Below are 7,721 nucleotides of genomic sequence, written 5' to 3' on the forward strand. Positions count from 1 at the left end.
AAAAACAAACTGAATTATTCGAATCAAACATAATACAATAATCATCCGCATTACAAATAATTATTCAAATCACCGTAGTAAACTCAAATAATGCAATACAAAACTTGTTATGAATACAAATACAAATGAATACAAAAATTAGTCACTGTCCAGCCCTTTATCAATGGTGTTCAATGAGATCTTCCTGAAGTTGAAAGTGTGTGTCTGCATTTTCAATCTCCTTGTATGTCTGAAGAAAAGCTCTAATGCGGTTTGGGTCTCTAGCTGGTTTGACACGGCTACCCACATTGTGGTAAAAGAATTCTAAGTTCATTCATCTCTCATCTTTAAGAACCATATTGTGCAGGATAACACAGCATGTCATGATGTTCTTCAAGGTTTTCTTATCCCAAAAACAAGCAGGACCACGGACAATGGCAAACTTAAATTGCAAAACACTGAATGCTCTTTCAATGTCTTTTCAGACTGCCTCTTGCACCATTGCAAATTCACAATGTTTTTTGTTTTGGGTTCTTTGATGCTCTTGACAAATGTGCACCAAGAAGAGTATATATCATCTGCAAGATAATACCTCTTTGTGTATTCATGCCCATTGATAGTGTAGTTGCGAGCAGGAGCATCACCACTAGTAAGCCTAGCAAACAAATAAGACCGTTGCAACACACTGATATCATTGAAAGAGCCCGGCATACAAAAAAAGCAATGCCAAATCCATAAATCCTCGGATGCTACGGCCTCTAGCACAATTGTTGCATCACGAGACTTGCCACAATACATTCCTTGCAAGCCTTGGGGCAATTTTTTCAATTCTAATGCATACAATCAATGCTACCTAGCATGCCAGGCCAACCTCTCCTCTCATTAGCTGCCATCAATTTCTTTGTGTCATCTTCATTGGGTGCCCGAAGATACTCAGGACCAAAGACACGAACGATCACTTTCGCAAATCTACGCACAGACTTGATAATCCCCAAGTGCAAGGAATCATCGTAGCACTTTCCAAAGATGGAAGTGATAAGTATGGAGTGTCGAACCCACAAGGAGCTAAAGGTAAGATCAATATTCTCTCAAGCCCTATCTGCCACTGATATGACTCTACATGCACCGAACGTTTACTTCCAACTAGCAACGAGAAATAAAACTATGTTGTGAGTATGAAGAGGATAACTTTGCATGGTAACGGAGAGCTAAAACATAAAAGTAAGACACGATTACTTGGCACCCAAGTCTTCCCAAAGGTCTTACTTGGCACTTTATTCAAATAAAAGCTATAAAACACGATTACTACAGTAGCTTAATCATGTAGACACACAAAAACAGAAAGGGTAAATATTGGGTTGTCTCCCAGCAAGCGCTTTTCTTTAATGCCTTTTAGCTAGGCATGATAATTTCAATGATGCTCACATAAAAGATAGGAATTGAAGCACAAACAGAGCATCTTGAAGAATATGACTAGCATATTTAAATATAACCTACTTCCTATGCCTAGCGGTTTTATGAGCACACAATTTATAAGAACAACAATCAACTAGCATAGGAAGGCAAAACAAGTATAACTTCAAAACCTTAAGCACATAGGGAGGAAACTTGATATTAATACAACTCCTACAGGCATGTATTCCTCCCTCATAATAATTTTCAGAGGCATCATGGATAGCAACTTTGTTCTCATACTCAATTGGAACCTCTTCCAAAATAGTGGAATCATCACTAGCTAAAGTTGACACTCTTCCAAATCCACTTTCATAAATATCACACTAAGATTCAACATCCTCCAAAATAGTGGGATCACTAATTCCTAAAGTTGACACTCTTCCAAACCTACTTTTAAATGATAGTACTATTCATACTCCAAAAGATATAAGTGAAGTTCATGGAGCATTCTACAACTAACATAGACTAATCAACCCGTTCAAAAAAAACATAGACTAATCAATATCCAAGCTCAAAATGTATAAGTGAAGCACATGAAGCATTCTATAAATCCATACTCAAAAGATTTAAGTGAAGCACAAAGAGCAATTCTATAAGATCATACTTAAAATATTTAAGTGAAGCATATGAAGTATTCTATAAATTGATGAAGGTACATCTCATGCTAGGATGGTTCTTAAAGGAAAAACAAAAACACAAAGGACACAAATCATGTGAACAAAGCAAAAACCGAGGTATACCGATAATCGTTGAAGAAGAAAGATGGGATGCCAACCGGGGCATCCCCAAGCTTAGATGCTTGAGTATCCTTGGAATATTTACTTGGCGTGCCTTGGGCATCCCCAAGCTTGAAATCTTGCCTCTCTTTATTCTTCTCACATCGGTGACTCCTAGTCCTTCGAACACTTCATCCACACAAAACTTTAACAAAAACTTGTGAGATCTGTTAGTGTAACAAAGCAAATCACTACCTTTAGGTACTGTAATGAACTCATTATTTATTTGTATGGGTGTTAAACCTACTGTATTCCAACTTCTCTATGATTCATACCCTCCAATACTAGCCATGGATTCATCAAAATAAGCAAACAACACACGAAAAACAGAATCTGTTAAAAATAGAACAATCTGTAGTAATCTGGAAGTTCGGCAAACTTCTTTAACACCTAAAATTATAAACTAAATTTGAAAATTTGAAAATTTTGTACAGAAGTAATGTGCAAAAATAATCAGAACCATTTGACTTTCCAGTTAAAAATGTAAATTCATGCACTACAGCCAAAGTTTCTATTTTCTGTTCTTCACATAGCAAACAAGCAATCTAATCATCCTAAAACCAAGCTTGGCACATTATTTTTATAATACAATGAATATATACAAGAGGACAATTATTTATAGAGAAACTTCCATGAAAAATTCTACATTGTTTCCGTGAGCATGAACACAAGTGTTCAAGGTCGACCCTCACTTCTACAATGCAAAACCTTCCAATCACTTCTCTTTTTGAAAAACTTTATAGGCATGAAAGGCAAGTAATAATTTTTTGTATTTTCATTTTTAATTTGTTTTGTATGTTTCACCCACAACTAAACAGAAACAAAAAGGAAAAAAATCTACTGAAGAAAGCAAACAAGTACACACGAGAATATCGACCCCACGCTATTGCTCCCCGGCAACGGCGCCAGAAAAGAGCTTGATAATCCCCAAGTGTAAGGAATCATCGTAGAACTTTCCAAATATGGAAGTGATAAGTATGGAATGTCGAACCCACAAGGAGCTAAAGGTAAGATCAATATTCTCTCAAGCCCTATCTGCCACTGATACGACTCTACGTGCACCGAACGTTTACTTCCAACTAGCAACGAGAAATAAAACTATGTTGTGGGTATGAAGAGGATAACTTTGCATGGTAACGGAGAGCTAAAACATAAAAGTAAGTGCTGTTATCATAAAGTTAGAATATATTACTTAGTATTATAATAGCGAGTGTGGAATAATGGTGGATCAGTGTGCGGAATTGTCCTAGGCAATTGTTAACAAGACCGGTAATCACTATTGCAGTTTCATATGAGGGAAATGCATAAGCTAACATACTTTCTCTACTTGGATCATATGCACTTATGATTGGAACTCTAGCAAGCATCCACAACTACTAAAGATCATTAAGGTAAAACCCAACCATAGCATTAAAGCATTAAGTCCTCTTTATTCCCATACGCAACAATCCCTCTAACTCGGGTTTAAGCTTCTGTCACTCTAGCAACCCACTATAAGCGAATCATGAACGTATTGCAACACCCTACAGCGGGAATTCCTCACGCTTGCCGACACGGAGGGCACCATAGGACAGCTTCAAAGTAAAACATACAACTCATACCAATCTAGATCATCAATCAACCCAAAGACAAAAGATATCTACTCAAAACATCATAGGATGGCAATACATCATTGGATCATAATATATGGCATAAAGCACCATGTTCAAGTAGGGGATTACAGCGGTGTGCGGGAGAGTGGACCGCGTAAAAGAGATGAGGATGGTGATGATGATGGTGATGTTGATGAAGACGATCACTGAGGGAGTCCTGGATTAGGGGGTGTCCGGATGGCCGGACTATACCATCAGCCGGACTCCTGGACTAAGAAGATACAAGATTGAAGACTTCATCCCATGTCCGGAGGGAACTTTCCTTGGCATGGAAGGCAAGCTTGGCGATGCGGATATTCAGATCTCCTACCATTGTAACCGACTTTGTGTAACCCTAACCCTCTCCGGTGTCTATATAAACCGGAGGGTTTTAGTCCGTAGGACAACATACAACAATCATACCATAGGCTAGCTTCTAGGGTTTAGCCTCCTTGATCTCGTGGTAGATCTACTCTTGTACTACCCATATCATCAATATTAATCAAGCAGGACGTAGGGTTTTACCTCCATCAAGAGGGCCCGAACATGGGTAAAACATTGTGTCCCTTGTCTCCTGTTACCATCCGCCTAGACGCACAGTTCGGGACCCCCTACCCGAGATCCACCGGTCTTGACACCGACATTGTGTTGGGGAACGTTGCAGAAAATTAAAATTTTTCCTACGGTTTCACCAAGATCCATCTATGAGTTCATCTAAGCAACGAGTCAAGGGAGAGAGTTTGCATCTACATACCACTTATAGATCGCGTGCGGAAGCTTGCAAGGTGATGATGGAGTCGTACTCGACGTGATTCGAATCACCGATGGCCAAGTGCTGAACGGACAGCACCTCCGCGTTCAACACACGTACGGGACGGGAGACGTCTCCTCCTTCTTGATCCAGCAAGGGGAAGGAGAGGTTGAGGAAGACAGCTCCACTGGCAGCACGACGGCGTGGTGATGGTGGAGAGGCAGTACTCCGACAGGGCTTCGCCAAGCACACAACGGAGGAGGAGAGGTGTTGGGGAGGGGAGGGCTGCGCCTTGGAGGGTGGTACGGCTGCCCTCCCCTCACCCCTCTATTTATAGGGGGAAGGGAGAAGGGGGCCGGCCCCCTAGAACCCATCTAGGGGGGTGCGGCGGCCAAGGGGAGAGGGGGAGAGGGTGGCTTGCCCCCCAAGCCAAGGGGGCGCCCCCTCTAGGGTTCCCCCCTCAACCCTAGGCGCAAGGGCCCAAGGGAGGGGGTGCGCCCAGCCCACCAGGGGCTGGCTCCCTGCCCCACGCAGCCCATGTGGCCCCCCGGGAGGGGTGGCCCCTCCCGGTGGACCCCCGGAACCCTTCCGGTGGCCCCGGTACAATACCGGTATGACCCCGAAACTTCCCGGTGCCCGTTTGACAACTTCCCATATATAAATCTTTACCTCCGGACCCTTCCGGAGCTCCTCGTGACGTCCAGGATCCCATCCGGGAATCCGAACAACATTCGGTAGTCACATACTAGTCTTCCTAATAACCCTAGCGTCACCGAACCTTAAGTGTGTAGACCCTACGGGTTCGGGAGGCATGCAGACATGACCTAGATGCTCTCAGGTCAATAACCATCAGCGGGATCTGGATACCCATGATGACTCCCACATGCTCCTCGATGTTGTCATCGGATGAACCACGATGTCGAGGATTCGATCAAACCCTGTATACAATTCCCTTTGTCAATCGGTACGTTACTTGCCCGAGACTCGATCATCGGTATCCCAATACCTTGTTCAGTCTCGTTACCGACAAGTCACTTTACTCGTACCGTAATGCATGATCCCGTGTCCAACACCTTGGTCACATTGAGCTCATTATGATGATGCATTACCGAGTGGGCCCAGAGATACCTCTCCGTCATACGGAGTGACAAATCCCAGTCTCGATCCGTGTCAACCCAACAGATACTTTCGGAGATACCTGTAATGCACCTTTATAGTCACCCAGTTACATTGTGACGTTTGATACACCCAAGGCACTCTTACGGTATCCGGGAGTTACACGATCTCATGGTCGAAGGAAGAGATACTTGACATTGGCAAAGCTCTAGCAAAATGAACTACACGATCTTTTATGCTATGCTTAGGATTGGGTCTTGTCCATCACATCATTCTCCTAATGATGTGATCCCGTTATCAACGACATCCAATGTCCATAGTCAGGAAACCATGACTATCTGTTGATCACAACGAGCTAGTTAACTAGAGGCTCACCAGGGACATATTGTGGTCTAAGTATTCACACGTGTATTACGATTTCCGGATAATACAGTTATAGCATGAATAAAAGACATTTATCATGAACATTGAAATATAATAATACTTTTATTATTGCCTCTAGGGCATATTTCCAACAGTCTCCCACTTGCACTAGAGTCACCAATCTAGTTACATTGTGATGAATCGAACACCCATAGAGTTCTGGTGTTGATCATGTTTTGCACGCGAGAGAGGTTTAGTCAGCGGATCTGCGACATTCAGATCCGTGTGCACTTTGCAAATCTCTATGTCTCCATCTTGAACATTTTCACGGATGGAGTTGAAACGACGCTTGATGTGCCTGGTCTTCTTGTGAAACCTGGGCTCCTTGGCGAGGGCAATAGCTCCAGTGTTGTCACGGAAGAGTTTGATCGGCCCCGACGCATTGGGTATGACTCCTAGGTCGGTGATGAACTCCTTCACCCAAATCGCTTCATGTGCTGCCTCCGAGGCTGCCATGTACTCCGCTTCACACGTAGATCCCGCCACGACGCTCTGCTTGCAGCTGCACCAGCTTACTGCTCCACCATTCAACATATACACGTATCCGGTTTGTGACTTAGAGTCATCCAGATCTGAGTCGAAGCTAGCGTCGACGTAACCCTTTACGACGAGCTCTTCGTCTCCTCCATAAACGAGAAACATGTCCTTCGTCCTTTTCAGGTACTTCAGGATATTCTTGACCGCTGTCCAGTGTTCCTTGCCGGGATTACTTTGGTATCTTGCTACCAAACTTACGGCAAGGTTTACATCGGGTCTAGTACACAGCATGGCATACATAATAGATCCTATGGCTGAAGCATAGGGGATGACACTCATCTCTTCTTTATCTTTTGCCGTGGTCGGTGACTGAGCTGAGCTCAGTCTCACACCTTGTAACATAGGCAAGAACCCCTTCTTGGACTGATCCATTTTGAACCTCTTCAAAATCTTATCAAGGTATGTGCTTTGTGAAAGACCTATGAGGCGTCTCGATCTATCTCTATAGATCTTGATGCCTAATATATAAGCATCTTCTCCAAGGTCCTTCATTGAAAAACACTTATTCAAGTAGGCCTTAATGCTGTCCAGAAATTCTATATTATTTCCCATCAAGAGTATGTCATCTACATATAATATGAGAAATGCTACAGAGCTCCCACTCACTTTCTTGTAAACGCAGGCTTCTCCATAAGTCTGCATAAACCCAAACGCTTTGATCATCTCATCAAAGCGAATGTTCCAACTTCGAGATGCTTGCACCAGTCCATAAATGGATCGCTGGAGCTTGCATACTTTGTTAGCGTTCCGAGGATCGACAAAACCTTCCGGCTGTATCATATACAGTTCTTCCTTAAGATGCCCGTTAAGGAATGCTGTTTTGACGTCCATCTGCCATATCTCATAATCATAGTATGCGGCAATTGCTAACATGATTCGGACGGACTTCAGCTTCGCTACGGGAGAGAAAGTCTCGTCGTAGTCAATCCCTTGAACTTGTCGATAACCCTTAGCGACAAGTCGAGCCTTATAGATTGTAACATTACCATCCGCGTCCGTCTTCTTCTTAAAAATCCATTTGTTTTCTATCGCTCGCCGATCATCGGGCAAGTC

Source organism: Triticum dicoccoides, chromosome 6A (assembly GCF_002162155.2).
Source record: "Triticum dicoccoides isolate Atlit2015 ecotype Zavitan chromosome 6A, WEW_v2.0, whole genome shotgun sequence".
Lineage (NCBI taxonomy): Eukaryota > Viridiplantae > Streptophyta > Magnoliopsida > Poales > Poaceae > Triticum > Triticum dicoccoides.